The sequence below is a fragment of the Sarcophilus harrisii genome, chromosome 3 (genome assembly GCF_902635505.1).
Source record: "Sarcophilus harrisii chromosome 3, mSarHar1.11, whole genome shotgun sequence".
Classification (NCBI taxonomy): domain Eukaryota; kingdom Metazoa; phylum Chordata; class Mammalia; order Dasyuromorphia; family Dasyuridae; genus Sarcophilus; species Sarcophilus harrisii.
In genome coordinates, this window is record NC_045428.1 from 433,119,347 (window position 1) to 433,135,855 (window position 16,509).

A 16,509-nucleotide genomic window follows, 5' to 3' on the forward strand; every position below is an offset into this window, starting at 1 on the left:
TGCAGTCGATTGTAAGCAGAAGAGATTGGATAGCAGCTGAGTAGCAGCAATAGGGTAAACCAATTGAGTTATTATACTTATGCTCCTTATATCTCAGAAAGCAGTCCTGATATAGTAAACTCCAGCACTGCCTCCCATGTTTCTGAGCATGCTCATAGCTAGAAATTCACTGGCACCCAGGGAGATGGTCTCTTGTCACCTAGCAGCTTTCTATCATATTTGAAACTGCAATAATCTTATTTGATGTCTGTTGGTAGGACTATAATCAGAGAGGTAGCAAAAAGATTTTATTTAAGGCTTAATAAGAAAGACTTTTCTTCATCAATATCATCATCATCATCATTATCATCATCATTGTTATTGTTATTATCTATTTGAGTAGTAATAATAGTGAAAAAGAACCATCCCCCAATTGTTACCATGATTATAGTTTCCAGAATATATAACATTATTTACTTTACTTGGAATCTTAAGTTTTAGAGAACATTGCATATTGAAGTTCTTAAATACAAAATATTTATTAGTCGGGAACTTGGAAATAACTCTTTCGCCAAAGTCTTCTCTGTTATGTAATGAGCAAGTGAGAAAGGAGCAATAAGTGTTAACTAAATGGGCCAAATTCAGGTCAGATGCATTTGAAATGCTTTTTTGAGGGAGCACAGAGCTCTCCGAGGAGAGAAATGTATAGTCTCTGGTCCTGTGTCTGCCGTACCAGATTTACTTGGGATCGGCTTCCTGGCTTTGAAAAACTGATCACTTCGTTCTTGCTTCCCAGCTCCACCCACAAAGCCTAAACAATATGAGTTGTACACAAGTTTTCCAACTCAGGAGCGGCAAAACTGCCATGCTGCTTTGAATAAAAATAGAAATATAAAAAAGGACCTTCCATTTCTAGGTTGGTCCCAACATTGTTCAGAAGTCATCTTCTCAGGCTTTTTATTTTAGTGACTTAGTCTTTGAAAACTATATATAGATATGCTTTTGAACAACATCTGATCTTAATGCTCCTTTATCCTAAATTCTATATTCAGATTTACTATTAGCACGCATGTACACACACACACACACACACACACACACACTCCTTTAAGGAAACTGATTTTTGGAAATTCAATACTTTATGGTAGACAAATCAGGCAAGAGTTGTTTATCTTACCCATGATTTTTTTGATTTTTCAAAAAGTATTCACCAGCCACATCCTTTTAAACAATAACACCCCAAAGAAATTTAAATGTCTTGGTGATCATGATAGTTTCTTTACTTCTCTTTGCCTCAGTTTTCTTATCTGTAAATGAGAATGATCAGATGATGTGAGCTCTAAGGGTCTTTTTGGCTTTGAAATTTTATTCTCAAAAGACTGATGAAAACACATTTACAACATTCTCCCAGAAGAGGACTGCTGAACTTTTAGGTTGCTTAGTTATATTTTTCATCCTAGTTTCAGAAAACCTCTTTGTAGCATATGGTTTGGTTAGAAGATTTTGTTACTGAGAGATATTCATTAAGACAAGTTCTTTATATTTTTCTCTCCTGTATGTTATTATTGACCACGTCACAACAATGTTATGTAGAAAATAATCCTGTAGTGGATTGGCTATCATCACACAAGAGAATTGGGGTTTTCATTGCTCTTTCTACTAGTTTTGCTGTTGTTCTTATAAGGATCTAAGGAGAATTTGAAACAGCAGAGATTTTATTTATGATATAATGTAGCTGGCTTTGTTTCTCCCTTAGAAATGAGCTAAACCTTATCTAAGATACCTTCCAGATGCATTCAAATGTGTGTGAATCTGATTTTCTACACAAAAGGAAGGAGACAGTAAAGATTTTTTAAAAATCAACCAATTTGTAATCTTGTCATACATTTTCAAAACTTTCCCTTTAATAACTTTAGCATAATTTTAGACAAATTATATTGCTTCATATATTGGTCCCTACTCCCCACTTCCAAATTTCTGAGTTTTCTTCACATTTTTGTGATCTAGATATTAAAGGAACTAAATTGTTATTTTGTTCAGATGATAAGTAATACTTCCTGGCATTGAAATATTCATGCATAAACTTATAAACATTAATAAATACCATATATTTATAATTTGAAATTTAAATGCATTTCCTATGCAAAAAAAAAATCTCTTTAGTGAGAAGAGAAACAGCAACATTTCAAAGAGTTTAGTTTAGGCTTCTTTTGGATACCATTAAGAATGTCTAGACACACATGCACATTGCTAGAAAAAAATGGCACTTCATATTTTCCCCTTTCTATTAGTCTTTTCAGCCTCATATATTCACATAGTCTTTGAAATCAAGCATATAATTACAAGCATTTCTTTGTCCTAATACTTTTAACAAATCAAAGCTCCCCTTTTGTTAAAAGAAGCAGAAATGGCATTGCTGAGAAAAGCACTGTGTGTGCATAGGAATATTTGTGTATATATGTTAAAGAAAAAAAGAGGGAGTGAGGAAGAGAAAGAGGGAAAGACTATTCACTTCATTATAGGAATAGCAAGTGAAACTAGATATAGATCACTATCTCACATCTCACATCTCACATATACTAAGATAAATCAAAATGAATACATGATTTATACATAAGAATGATATCATAAATAAATTATGGGAACATAGAATATTTTAACTATCAAATCCATGGATAAAGGAAGAATCTATGATCAAACAAGAGATAAAGAACAGTGTGGGATGTAAAATAGATATTTTTAATTACATTAAATTAAAAGGTTTTACACAAACAAAACCAATGCAACCAAGATTAGAAGAAAAATAGGAAACTGGGCAGGAAATTGTAGTAAGTCTCTTTCATAAAAGCCTCATTTCTTAAATGGAACTGAGCCAAATTTTTTAAAAAAGAGTCTTTCCCCAATTGATAAATGATCAAAGGATGTGAAGTGTCAGTTTTCAAAAGGGATCAAAACTATTTATAGTCATATGAAAAAAACTGCTACAAATCACTACTAATTAGAGAAATGCAAATTAAAACAACTCTGAGATACCTTTTTTAGAGCTATCAAGTGGATTCACATGATACACAAGGAAAATGATAGGTGCTTGAGGGAAATATAGAAAAAATGGGACACTAATTCACTGTTGGTGGAGTTGTGACCTAGTCACCTTTCTAGAGAACAATTTGGAGCTATACCTCAGAGGTTATAAAACTGTGCATACTATTTGATCAATTATATCACTACTAGATCTATATCCCAAAGAGATCAAAGAAAACCAAAATAAAAATGACCTATATGTACAAAAATATTTATAATACTCTTTTTGTTGTAGCAAAGAACTGGATATTGAAGGGATGCCCATCAATTGGAACATGACTGAACAAAATATGGTATGACTGTAATGGAATACTATTGTGCTAAAAGATACGATTAAACAGGATAGTTTCAGAAAAAAAAAAAACTTGAGAAGACTTATATGAATGCATGCAAAGTGAAGTAAGTAGAATGAGGAAAACACTGTGCATAGTAAAAGCAATATTGTATAATGTTCAACAATGAATGGCTTCATTTTTCTCAGCAATACATTGATCCAAAATAATTCCAGTAGACTTATGATGAAAAATGCTATCCAACTCCAGAGAAACTGATGGATTCTGAATGTATATGTATAATATGTATACGTATATGTATATGTATATGCATATATATGTATATAATATCCTCTCTATCGCTTTTAAAAACTTTCTTTTTCTTTTTTTGTCCTGTTTTTTCCACAATATGGCTAATATGGAAATATACTTTGCATGACTGCACATGTTTAATCTGTATTAAATTGTTTGCCTTCTCAAGGAGGAAAAGGGGAGTGAGGAAGGGAGAGAATTTGGCAATCAAAATTTTTAAATAGAATGTAAAAAATGTTTTACATGTAATTGAGAAAAAATAATTTTAAAATAGCAAATCAAAATTTTTCCTTAGGCATGACTTTTCAAAGTACTTTGGTGCAGTGTAGAGAGCTGGATTAGCATTGAATAAATTGATTCATTATTGGCTTTTAATCTTAAATTTAGACCAATTAATTTAATTTAAACAAACCTATAGCAATTTATTAGTGCATATTGGTCTGCAATTCATAATATAACAAGGAATCTTTACTAAAATAATGAAATACGTTATAAAATATGATGCTAATATAATGAAACAATGCTGTAATCCAATTTACTACAGTGCAAAATCAAATGAAAAGCTATAATCCTAATCCAAAATTACTGAAAGTATCAAAAGACTCTCCTAAGGCATAAGACTCATGATGTCTTATATTGTGGACACTGAGAAAGTGGAACATGATGCTAGTGAGTCTATTTAAATTTTGGTTTAACTTTAAGTCACTTGTTAGAAATCACTTTTCTCTAATATGGCAGAAACTAGACATTGACCCCCACCTAACACCATATACCAAGATAAGCTAAAAATTGGTCCATGATTTAGATACAGAGTGATATTATAAGCAAATTAGAAGTACATAGGATAGTTTCTCTCAGATCTGTGGAGAAGGAAGGAATTTGTGAGCAAAAAAGGACTGGAACTCATTATTAAATACCAAATAGATAATTTTGATTATATTAAGTTAAAAAGGTTTTGTACAAACAAAACTGTAGAAGTCCACAGATAGTTGGGGGAACTCTGGGTAAGGTAAAAGACCCTTCAGCCCAGAGGGAACCTGTTGACAATGTTCGGTTTGGCTTCCCACCTCCCTTTGGTATTCTCACCCTTCCTGAGAAGTCAAGGAGGACATGACCACCTGTGTTCTACTTGAAGCAAGGGATACTTACAGTAAGAGGAATTTACATATCAATAGCAGGGTGCTTATAGTTAGCACTTGCTCAGTGTGATGTAATGATATGATTCTCTAGTTGACACATGCCTAATGTGCTGTAATGATGTAATCATATTGAGCTATTTTAGGGCTGAGAGGACTGGAAATAAGGACAGTCTATCTTTGACTATCCTCATGAGTCTCTTGATTTCTTCATTTCTCCACTAAGACCAAGACTTGTTACAAGCCAGAACTTGAAACAAGGTGATAACTCAAGGGAGATGTTAGAATCCTAGTGTTAACTCAATGGAATAGATACAATGCTTATTGGTTCACAGGTAAATCCTTACAAAGTAATAAGTCAGTTGCCTAATTTAGCATGGTACTTAGCAAATTCTCTAACTCACTAATGTATTTAAGTACTCAATGGAGTTAACAAGTTTGGGAGATTCACAAAGTTAACTTTGTACTTTGTGAATTCACACCTCCCTTAATCTTTCCTTCAGAGGAGGAGTCAACCTTTAAGAGATCATATATAAGAAGCTGACAGAGGCTCAGTCAGTTAGTTTGGAAGATTGACAGAGAGGAGAGCAATCTGGGAGGAAGCCCAGAAGCCCACTCTCAGAGGTGGAGTCAGATTCATTCCATCTTCCACCTTTGTGCTGGCTGGAGGCTGAAGAAAGCAGAGGCAGAGGCAGAGGCAGAAGCAAAAGCAAAGGACAAAGCTGCAAGAGCTCTTGGAGAAATAAACATTTAGATTTTATCAGCTGGCTATATTTGGAGTGATTATTCCTTGAACCGAAACTAAGACTGCCTCCAGAAAACCTCCCCAAGAAACCTGCTCCCAGAGAGAATCATCATATATTATAAAAAAGAACACCACAAAGACTGGCCCAGAGATCCTCCAAAGAGCTAGTCTGGACAGTATATTTTGGCACCCCAATTTGGGGGCTCTAGAAAGCACACTACATTTTGGTGCCCAAACAGGGACTTCCAGAAGGACACTACATTTTGGTGCCCAACGTGGGGTGTGCTAGAAGGCAGTACACTGCACAAAACTAATGCAGACAAGATTAGAATGGAAGTAATTGGGAAAACATTTTTGCATTTAAGGGTTCTAATAAAGGCCTCATTTCTAAAATATATAGAGAATTGACTCAAATTTATTAGAATTCAATTTATTCTTCAATTAATAAATGGTCAAAGGATATGAACAGAAATTTTCAGATGAAGAAATTAAAACCATTTCTAGTCATATGAAAAGGTGCTCCAAATCACTATTGATCAGAGAAATGCAAATTAAGACACCTCTGAGGTACTACTATACCTCTCAGATTGGCTAAGATGACAGGAAAAGATAATGATGAATATTGGAGGTGATGTGGGAAAACTAGGACACAAATTTATTGTTGGTGAAATTATGAATGGATTCAGCTATTCTGGAGAGCAATTTGGAACTATGTTCAAAAAGTTATCAAACTGTGCATACTCTTTGACCCAGCAGTGTTTCTCCTGGGCCTATATCCCAAAGAGATCTTAAAAGAAGGAAAGGGACACATATGTACAAAATGTTTGTAGCAGCCCTTTTCATAGTGGCAAGAAACTGGAAATTGAGTGGATGCCCACCAGTTGGAGAATGGTTGAATAAGTTATGTTATATGATTGTTATAGAATATTATTTGTTCTACAAGAAATGATCATCAGGATGATTTTAGAGAGGACTGGACTTACATGAACTGATGCTAAGTGAAATGAGCAGAACCAGGAGATCATTATACACAGAAACAACAAGATTATATGACGATCAATTTTGATGGACGTGACTCTTTCCAACAGTGAGATGATTGATACCAGTTCCAATGATCTTGTGATGAAGAGAGTCATCTACACCCAGAAAGAGAATTAAATGTGGATCACAACATAGCATTTCCACTGTTTTTGTTGTTGTTTGCTTGCATTTTGTTTTCTTTTTCATTTTTTTCCTTTTTTGATCTGATTTTTCTTGTGCAGCAAGATAATTTTATAAATATGCATACATATATTGGATTCAACATATATTTCAATGTGTTTAACATATATTGGATAACTTACCATCTAGGGCAGGGGATGGGAAGAATAAGGGGAAAATTTGGAATGCAAGGTTTTGCAGGGGTCAGTATTGAAAGATTATACATGCATATGTTTTGAAAATAAAAAGCTTTAATAAAAAGGGAAAAAAGAAATTAGTTTGGGTTTAAAAGTATTCAACTGTGGAAAGTATGATTTTAAAATTAAAATGCATCCTATTAAAAAAGAAATTGCGTTTCTTATTTTTAAACTGCTATTGATAACCTTTTATTTTTATTCTACATATATTTCCTAGCATACACTCCCTCCCTCCCTCTCTGAGATAACCATTCTTTATAAGAAAGAAAAAAGGAAAAAAGAAACATTGCAGTTCAGCAAAACTAACCAAAACATAAGCCAAAACTGTAAATTTTACCCATAGGTCTCCCATTCCTCTGAGTGGGAAGAGAGGACCAGTTTCACATCCCTTCAATGAACCAAGCTTTTTTTATTACATTTCCAATGCATTTTGTTATTTTTTCTATTACACTGTTGTAATCACTCTGCCTGCTACAGTGGACCAGTGTTTATAAATGACTGTTGGTTGATTATGCATATTACTTTTCTGGTTTTATATCATAGGATCATAGCATTATAATATATCTTTGAGTTAAAAAGAATCTTAGTGGTTATCCCAACAAACACTTCATATAAGTCATTCCATGTTTTCTTTCTTTTTATCTTTCTCTTTCTTTCTCTTTTTTCTGTCTCTGTCTCTGTCTCTCTATTTCTTTGTCTCTCTTTTTCTGTCTCTGTCTTTGTCTCTGTCAACAAAGAGCCATCAGAGGTTTTTGAGTCAGTAAAAAGAAAGAGATGGAATTGGTCATTTAGAAAAGTTATTCTGATAGTGATATTCAGGAAGTATTGGAGCTATAAGAGAGACTTGAATAACAAAACAAATGAGGGAGATTGTAGTTATCTAGACAAAAGGAGACAAGCATGTTAATGTTCAGGAAATAAAAATTGACAAGTTAGGGTTAGGAACAGGAATTGAGAAGAATGGTGAAATAGGAGAACATGGATGGAATATAGAAAATTGGAAGACCTGAAAAGATGGGATAGCATGAGCATGAATCAAGGTGTGTGTGTGTGTGTGTGTGTGTGTGTGTGTGTAATAGAAAGGGATATATATATATATATATATATATATATATATATATATAAAGAGAGAGAGAGAGAGAGAGAGAGAGAGAGAGAGAGAGAAGAGAGGGAGGGAGAGAGAGAGAGCAGGGGGAAAGAGGGAGAAGGAGAGTGAAAGGGGGAAGGGAGGAAGGGACAAGAAGAGAGGGGGAGGGAGAGGGAGAGAGAGAACTCAATATTGACAGTGATTGTGGGTAATAATGAATTAAGGGAATTAAGGGGAATAATGAAGTAAGGAAAAATAAACTCTCAAAAATCTTATCTGGCTAAAAAATGTCAGACTAGTTATAGTCTTAAAATGTGAATTACTTATCATTTCTGCTTAAATGCCATGCAACATAAGTAGATGGTACAGTGGAATAAATAATGGGTCCAGACTACAGAACCTGGATTCAAATCTTATCTCTGATGTTTATTACTGGTTCAATTTTGGGCAAGTCACAAATTTCCCTGCACCTCCATTTCCTCATCTATCAGATGTAGAAGTTGGACAAGATTGCCCCTGAAGATCTTCTTATCTCCAGAACACAATGTTCATGAACTTGTTTGTTCATAATTTTTTTAATTTTGATAATTTTATTTTAATATAATTAGTTTCCTTTATAATGTATGCATTTTATTTTATTCATTTCAAAATGTTATATAAGAAAGAGTCTATGACACACAAGAAAATAAGAATCCTTGTTCTAGATCTATGGTCCCCTAATGTATTATATGAATTTTATTGTGAGCTCCATCATGATTAAAAATAAACTTTATATATACATACACATACATACATACATATATGTATGTATGTATGTGTGTGTATATATATACATATATATATAATATGTCTCAAGAATAAGGATACTGACTTCACACATACAAATCTGTCTTTTTTGTGATCACATTTTGTGTACTCAATCTTTTTTTTTAATTTTTAAAGCTTTTTATTTTCAAAACATATGCATGGGTAATTTTTCAACATTGATCCTTACATAGCCTTGTGTTTCAGATTTTCCCCTCCTTCCCCCCACTCCCTCCCCTAGATGGCAAGCAATCCAATATATGCTTAATACGTGTTAAAATATATCAGTCCATATTTATACAATTCTCTTGCTGCACAAGAAAAATCATATCAAAAAGGAAAGTAAATAAGTAAGAAAACAAAATGCAAACCAACAACAACAAAAAGAGTGAGAATATTATGTTGTGATCCACATTCAGTTTCCACAGTTCTTTCTCTAGGTGTAGATGATTCTCTTCATCACAAGATCATTGGAACTGGTATTAATCATCTCATCATTAAAGAGAGTCATGTTCATCAGAATCGATTGTTTTATAATATTGCTGTTGCCATGTACAGTGATCTCCTGGTTCTGCTCGTTTCACTTAGCATCAGTTCATATAAGCCTCTCCAGGCCTCTCTGAAATCATCCTGTTGGTTATTTCTTACAGAACAATAATATTCCATAACATTAATATACCATAACTTACTCAGCCATTCCCCAACAGGTGGGCATCCACTCAGTTTCCAATTTCTTACCACTATGAAAAGGGCTGCCACAAATATTATGCACATGTAGGTCCCTTTCCTTCCTTTAAGATCTCTTTGGGATATAGGCCCAGGAGAAACACTGCTGGGTCAAAGGGTATGCACAGTTTGATAACTTTTTGAACATAATTCCAAATTGCTCTCCAGAGTGGCTGGATCTGTTCATAGTTCCACCAGCAATGTATTAGTGTCCCTGTTTTCCCACATCCCTTCCAATATTTGTCATTATCTTTTCCTGTCATCTTAGCCAATCTGAGAGATGTTGTACTCAATCTTCCTAAAGTGAAGTGTGGTCCACTTACAAATTAGAAAGAATTGGTGCAAAATTATGGGGAATGTTAGTCACAGAAGATTGTTTTTAAAATTCAGAATTAATAACATTTTTATGTATATTCTTAACCCCTCCTACACACAAAATTCCTTATATAGTTATGGGGATATCTACCAATAATGTCAAGAATTTATGATTATGTCAATGTGAAAATTCTATATGCTAATATTAGTTGCAATCAATTCATGTTATACATTTTTATATTGTAGAATTGTGGATATAGAGTTGACTCAAACTTAGATACCATCTAAGTCAACTCCCACATTTTACAGAGAGAATGCAAGGCCCAGAGAGTGTGATTATAGTCACATAGGTAAAAAGAAGCAGAAGTGGGATTCAAAAATAAATGTGTTACTCTAATACTAAAAAACTATGCAAAATGGTTGATGTTTGGAATGAAAAACCAAAAATGTTCTTTTTGCTATATAGAATTAGAAGATGGAGGGAAATGGCGTATATTTTTAAAAGTTTCTCTGGAAATGGAAAAGTTTCAGTTTCTCTGATTCCAAACACAAAAATAAATCCTTGAGACTTCCTAGGATCCTAGTGAATTGATTTTGAGTCAATGGGAAGACAAGCTTGGGGAGCAAGAAAACTGAAGTTCTACAACCAGCAAAGCAGGTAATTAGCTCTTGAATACCTAAAGCTCCCCATGGAAATCTTTGCAACAGGCCTGAATTTATTTTATGGGAATTTTGCCCTTCCTTTGAACAAATGTCCCCCTCTCAGAAACTTGGGGCAAAATTCTCTAATTATCTGGAGCACGAGATAATTTGTATGCTAACTCCTCACTTATAAGCAAAAATTTCACAGTATTACAGGAGAAATTTTTTACTTAAAGGAAACAGAAAAACACATCATGAATGATGGCCCTGGAACTCATTCTGTTGTCCACTCTGCCCAAATAATCTCTAAAATGAGCTGGGACTTTTCACATGTCTTTCTTCTTTGTTCTCTGCCTGTGACTCCACTCATTTCTGTGCTTTTCTCCTCTCTGCTGCCCCAGATGGTTGCCCCACATGCTTCTCTCAGCCTTTGGCTCTTGTTATATTTCTCTGAGGCTACCAGCTGGCAGTAACTTTTTATTGCTCTCTATGGAGAAGTCTCCATACACTAGAAAATGGAAAAGAGATTTTTAAATTCTCTTACCTAATTAAGCTTCCCTGCATCACAGTTCTAGTGATGGATTCCCTTCGCCAGAGCTAATTGTGACACTTCCAGGCACAAAGATGTGCCCTGGGGGGAAATATAGGATTGTTATCTAATAATAATAATGACAATAAAATAAAAATAATGTAATTAGAGTGTATATAGCACTTAAAGTTCTTCAGAACACTTTAGGAATGTTATATTATATCTTCATAAAATCCCAGTGAGGAAGGTGTGTTCTTATTCTCATGTCTTGGTTCACATAACTATTTTTTTAACTGGAAATTTTTTTATTGTAGGTGAAGTGGGAGAGATAGACACAGTTTAGATGATTCCACTTCTGTTGGCAACAACTAAAGCATCGACGTCTAGAGCCAGGTGGACATAAACCTTCTTCTTTACATTAGTTAACTTGTTAACCATGACCATGGCAATATGATAGAGCTTCTAACTGCTTGCTTGATCTGATACTTGTTGGACTTGTTTCCACAATGAAGACAAAGGAGTTGTTGTCCTCAATCTTCTTCACAGCAAACTTAGTGGTCAAGGAAAACTTAATGATAGCATAATAATCAAGCTTATTTCTCCAAGGGCACTTTTTTTTGAGGTTATTTGGGCTGCCTCCAAAGTCTTATTGTCTTGGATCACTGGAACACAAACGATGTTTGAATCATCTTTTTGTGACTGTGGATACCCTTCATCATCACCTTCTTTGCCTTCAAGGCCTTGGACTTGACTTCTATGTTGGTGCTGGTGGGGACAATCGCTTCCTTCTTTGCCTTTGGCACCACATCAGGGGGAAAAGTCACCTAACTGTTAAGTGTCTGAGGTAGGATTCATATCCAGGTATTCTTGACTAATTCTGACACTCTAGACACTGCCCATTTAGCTTTCTGAGAATTCTCACCTCAAACTGAAGATTTAGATAGGGTGACCCCAAACCCTGACATCAGGCATGTATCTCCATTACTAAAGGATGTGTACCTCTATTATTTACTTCCCTGCTTATGCATCTTAGCTGTATTATTCAAATGCCCAAGAAGATCATCAATAATCACTGCCAGTTATAAGCCATTCCCTAGGTAAGGACTGTGTCTTTGGCAGTTCCTTAGACATTGTTGTTGTTATCCAGTCACATCTGACTCCTCATGACTCTGTGGATTATAATATGTCAACCCTGTGCATGAGGTTTTCTTGACAAAGATACTGGAATGGTTTGCCATTTTCTTCTCCATTGGATTAAGGCAAACAGCTAGTAAGTTTCTAAGGTCATGGTTGAACTCGGGTCTTCCAGGCCCAGTATTCTATCTAATGAACCACCTAGCTGCCTCCTATCTGAAGGCATTCAATTTATTTTATGAGAAGATTACTAAACTAGGGACGATGGAATTGCAATGGATACAGTTTACCTAGATTTTATCCAAGATTTTGATAAAACATCTTATACTAATCTTGTGGAGAAAATAAAGAGATATTGATGAGAACATAATACACTTAAATGGATCAAGTACTGGTTGGATGGTAAAACTCAAAGAATAGTTGTTAATGGTTCAATGTCAAGATAGTAACAGCTCTCTAGTAGAGTGCCCAAGGAGTTTTTGTTTGGTCCTGGGTTGCTTATACTTTTTATTAATGACTTGGATAAAGATGTTGATGGCATGAAATTCAGTAGCTTGCCCAGGATCTCATAGCTATTAAGTGTCTGAAGCCAGATTTGAACTCAGGTCTTCCTGACTCCTGACAGGTCTAGTACTCTATTATACTATGTAGCGGCAAAAGTGGATAGATAGCCTCCAGAGGTGCTGGGTTCCTCCTCCATTGTGATCCTAAATCAGAATCTGTCAGAGGGTCCATAAACATTTATTATGTGCCTACTATATGCCAGGCATTGTACTAAGTGTTAAGGATATAAAAAGAGGCAAAAGGAACTTACAGTCAAAGTAGAGGCTGGATACTTGCTGATTAGATGATATAGGGGGTATTCCTTTGCATATGGGTCTTGTCAATGGAGTCCCTTCTGACTATCAAATGCTGTGATTCTTGGACTTTTTTTTGAGTTACAGTTTATTCTCTTTTCTTGCCAAAGTAATTATCTTTAAAAAGATAAAAAAGAAAAGGGGAAAATTGCATTGGAGTTCAATAAACCAATTTGTCCTTGAATATTTGACAATTATTATTAAGATCCTATCCTGTCATCTAAATTCCGAGAGAACCAAAGCATCCAATGCTAAGGTAATTATCACTTGAATAATAAAATTAGCTACTTAGTGAACAATCAAAAGGTTCATTGTATATGTAGATATCAGCTTTATAGCTTCGGAAGAAAAGATTTCAGGAAATAGAAGACCCCAGAAGCAACAAACAAATATGCACAGCAGTTGAGAATACAAAAATAATTACCTATTGGAACCCAATTAAATAAGCCTATTAGATTCCAAGATGTGAAGTTCAAAGTAATTTAAGATGTATGGTTAAAATGATGAATTGAGGGAAAACAGTAGAATTGACCATAATATCCTTGGATATACATTTATGTAGCTGCTGATTTTAGAAGTTGATGGGCCCCAATTAATTTAGCTCAACTAGAGGAAGATAGGGCAAGATAGAAGTCTTTCTATATACAAAGCTATCCCTATGTACATTGTATGGGATAGAGAACTGGATTTGGAAACTGGAAGATCTGGATTTGAATTTGATCAGAGATTTTTTTTAGCTCTGTGAAATTGGCTATATCATCTAAACTTTCTGACCCTTGGTTCCCTTATCTACAAAAAGGGAATAATAGTATCATCTAGATGGCATAATAGATACAGTGGTGAGCCTAGAGACAGAATGACTTGATTGCAAATGTGATCTTGGACATTTGTTAGCAGTATGACTCTGGGCATTCACTTAATTTTGGTCTCCTTCAGTTTCCTCAACTGTAAACTGGTAATTAATATTAGCAACTCTCTCCCAGGGTTGTTATGCAAATCAATTGAGGTATTATTTGTTAACAATAAAATGAGATATTGTTTTACACAGTGCCTGGTATATTCTAGAAGCTTAATCAGTACTTTTCTCCTTCCTTTCATTTCTTCCCATCTTATAGGGCTATTGTGAAACTTCAAATAACATATGCTAACACTTTGGAAAATATGAGCTGGGAGGTAGAGAGAAGACTTATTTAAATTTTATGTACTGTGACTTTATTGAAGTTGTTAATTATTTCTATTAGTTTTGTTGTTGCTATTGTTGATTCATTAGGATTCTCAAAGCAAAACATCATATCATCTGCGAAGAGTTTTGGTTTTGTTTTCTCATTGTCTATTTTTATCCATCCAACTTCTTTTTTTCTTGCATTATTATTATAGCTAGTATTTCTAGTAAAATGTTGAATAATATTTGTAATAATTAGAATTGTATCCTTGCTTCACCCCTGATCTTATTGAAAAAGCCTCTAGCTTATCCACATTACAAGTGATTGCTGATGGTTTTACATAGATTCTACTTGTCATTTTGGCTTCATTTATATCTATTTTCTAGTGTTTTTAGTGGGAATGAGTGTTGTATTTTGGCAAAAGTTTTTTATGCATCTATTGAAATAATCATATGATTTTTGTTGTTTTTGTTATTGATATGGTCAATTATATTAATATTTTTTCTAGTATTGATTGAATCCTGAATTCTTGGTCTACATCCCACCTAATCATATTGTTTGCTCTCTGTGATATCTTGCTGTTATCTCCTTGCTAGTAATTTTGTTTATTTATTTTTTGCATCAATATTTATTAAGGAAATTATTTTAAAGTTTTCTTTCTCTTTTTCAATTTTCTTGGTTTAGATGTCATAAAATAAATTTGTGTCATAAAAAAGAAGCATTACTTTTACTTATGTTTCTAAATAGTTTATATACCATTGGAATTAACCGTTCTTTAAACATTTCATAGAATTTACTTGTAAATTCATCTGGTCCTGGAGATTTCTTATTAGGGAGATAATAGATGATTTGTTCAATTTTTTTCCCTAAGATAAGGTTATTTAAATATTTTATTTCCTCTTCTGTTAATGTGGCAATTTACATTTTGTAAAGTGTAGGGGCATCTAGTGGGACAGTGGATAGACCACATAATTTTAGAATCAGGAAGATTCATCTACCCTGATTTCAAATCTGGTTTCTGATACTCATTAGTTATGTGATCCTGGACAAATCACTTAAACCCCCTTGCCTCAGTTTATTCATCTACAAAATTTATGTGAAGAGGTAAATGACAAAGTACTCTAGAATTTTTGCTAAGAAAACCCTAATGGATATACTTCAACAACAATACTATATGATGACCAGTTCTGATGGACCAGGCCATCCTCAGCAATGAGATCAACCAAATCATTTCCAATGGAGCAGTAATGAACTGAACCAGCTACGCCCAGAGAAAGAACTCTGGGAGATGACTAAAAACCATTACATTGAATTCCCAATCCCTATATTTATGCCCACCTGCATTTTTGATTTCCTTCACAAGCTAATTGTACAATATTTCAGAGTCTGATTCTTTTGTACAGCAAAATAACGGTTTGGTCATGTATACTTATTGTGTATCTAATTTATATTTTAATGTATTTAACATCTACTGGTCATCCTGCCATCTGGGGGAGGGGGTGAGGGGTAAGAGGTGAAAAATTGGAACAAGAGGTTTGGCAATTGTTAATGCTGTAAAGTTACCCATGCATATAACCTGTAAATAAAAGGCTATTAAATAAAAAAAAGAAAAGAAAAGAAAACCCTAATGGGATCGCAGAGAATCCAACAATTGAAAAGATTCAACAACAATAATAACGTACCAGGAACTGTGCTAAGTCATGAGGAAACAAATTAGCATGTCATCCTTTTGGGCTATCCTTTCCTTGTGTTTTCCTTTTTATGGAAATGGTGTCTAAAAACCTGGATTTAATTTCTAGCTCCAACATTTAATAATAGTGTGACCACAGGCAAGTCATTAAGCCTGTTAGCGCCCCAGTCTACTAATCTGTAAAATGGTGAGAGTTCTTATAGTAAGATTCATATTTTTATCTTTCTCACACATGTGCAATTCTGAATATTATCCAACCTCTCAGTGCCCTCAAGTTACTCTGTAAGATTATAAATTGCAAAGTAATGACAATTTGCATTGAGAGAAATTTCCTCTTTGAGAGCTTCTCTAAGCACCTCACCAAATTGGAATCAAATAAGCACCCCACCAAAAAAATTAAAAAAAAAAAACAACAAAAAGTGAGGCTAAAAGTCAAACTATTGCTTCACAAGGATGTTGTAAGGATTGGATAAGAGACAGGTTGGCAAATTTTACAGTGCTATATTCAATTTAATTAAGCCAGCATTTATGAAGTACTTCATAGGTTCAAGGTTGTACATGCAAGCTGTTATTATTTTAATCAGATTTCACTTGTTTAAAAATACATACAATTGGATGAGGAGGGGAGTAAGGGGGAGTA

At 34.2% G+C, this 16,509-nt stretch overlaps 1 pseudogene; it reads right to left on the minus strand.

Moving 5' to 3' along the window:
* Positions 1-11,364: 11,364 nt before the first annotated feature.
* LOC111719834 lies at positions 11,365-14,537 on the minus strand (annotated as a pseudogene).
* Positions 14,538-16,509: the final 1,972 nt, after the last annotated feature.